Raw genomic sequence first — 1,240 nt, 5'->3', positions numbered from 1 at the left:
GTGAATCGTGAGCACCCAGCTATGACTTACCGCACTCGTGCAAAATAATAAAACACGGTAAATATATTACTTACACGTGCGTTTTGTTTTGCAAGCGGCGCGAAAAAAATTAAAAAGGGAATGCAACACGAGGACTTCCCAGGAGGTCACCCATCCTAGTACTACTCTCGCCCAAGCACGCTTAACTTCGGAGTTCTGATGGGATCCGGTGCTTTAGTGCTGGTATGATCGCATCCGACATGTTACCCCGGTCTTCGTCCCTTATCCTTGCCCCTCCCAGCTCCACTACAAAGACGATTGTACATTGCTTTGGCCGCTCCCTCTCAACTACGGAGACGAGTTTAACGCGGTTTCCACCCCTCTCTCTCAACCGCACCAGTGCACGCTTGCCGCGCCACAACGCCGACGCTGGACCCGTGAATCGTGAGCACCCAGCTATGACTTACCGCACTCGTGCAAAATAATAAAACACGGTAAATATATTACTTACACATGCGTTTTATTTTGCAAACGGCGCGAAAAAAATTAAAAAGGGAATGCAACACGAGGACTTCCCAGGAGGTCACCCATCCTAGTACTACTCTCGCCCAAGCACGCTTAACTTCGGAGTTCTGATGGGATCCGGTGCTTTAGTGCTAGTATGATCGCATCCGACATGTTACCCCGGTCTTCGTCCCTTATCCTTGCCCCTCCCAGCTCCACTACAAAGACGATTGTACATTGCTTTGGTCGCTCCCTCTCAACTACGGAGACGAGTTTAACGCGGTTTCCACCCCTACCTCTCAACCGCACCAGTGCACGCTTGCCGCGCCACAACGCCGACGCTGGACCCGTGAATCGTGAGCACCCAGCTATGACTTACCGCACTCGTGCAAAATAATAAAACACGGTAAATATATTACTTACACGTGCGTTTTGTTTTGCAAGCGGCGCGAAAAAAATTAAAAAGGGAATTCAACACGAGGATTTCCCAGGAGGTCACCCATCCTACTACTACTCTCGCCCAAGCACGCTTAACTTCGGAGTTCTGATGGGATCTGGTGCTTTAGTGCTGGTATGATCGCATCCGACATGTTACCCCGGTCTTCGTCCCTTATCCTTGCCCCTCCCAGCTCCACTACAAAGACGATTGTACATTGCTTTGGCCGCTCCCTCTCAACTACGGAGACGAGTTTAACGCGGTTTCCACCCCTCCCTCTCAACCGCACCAGTGCACGCTTGCCGCGCCACAACGCCGACG

General features: G+C 51.2%; 3 non-coding genes across 3 annotated transcripts; all 3 read right to left on the bottom strand.

The window, feature by feature from the left end:
• Positions 1–117: 117 nt before the first annotated feature.
• On the bottom strand, positions 118–236 carry LOC123174935 (5S ribosomal RNA). The gene has a single exon (XR_006487489.1). It is a non-coding gene; the product is annotated as a 5S ribosomal RNA (ribosomal RNA).
• A 297-nt stretch (positions 237–533) lies between these two features.
• LOC123174927 (5S ribosomal RNA) lies at positions 534–652 on the bottom strand. Its single transcript, XR_006487483.1, has one exon. It is a non-coding gene; the product is annotated as a 5S ribosomal RNA (ribosomal RNA).
• Positions 653–949: 297 nt separating this feature from the next.
• LOC123174932 (5S ribosomal RNA) lies at positions 950–1,068 on the bottom strand. The gene has a single exon (XR_006487487.1). It is a non-coding gene; the product is annotated as a 5S ribosomal RNA (ribosomal RNA).
• Between the last annotated feature and the right edge of the window lie 172 nt (positions 1,069–1,240).

The sequence above is a fragment of the Triticum aestivum genome, unplaced genomic scaffold (genome assembly GCF_018294505.1).
Source record: "Triticum aestivum cultivar Chinese Spring unplaced genomic scaffold, IWGSC CS RefSeq v2.1 scaffold74914, whole genome shotgun sequence".
In the NCBI taxonomy this organism is placed as follows: domain Eukaryota; kingdom Viridiplantae; phylum Streptophyta; class Magnoliopsida; order Poales; family Poaceae; genus Triticum; species Triticum aestivum.
The sequence above is the reverse complement of the archived record's forward strand: the minus strand, read 5'-3'. Positions and strand labels throughout refer to the sequence as shown.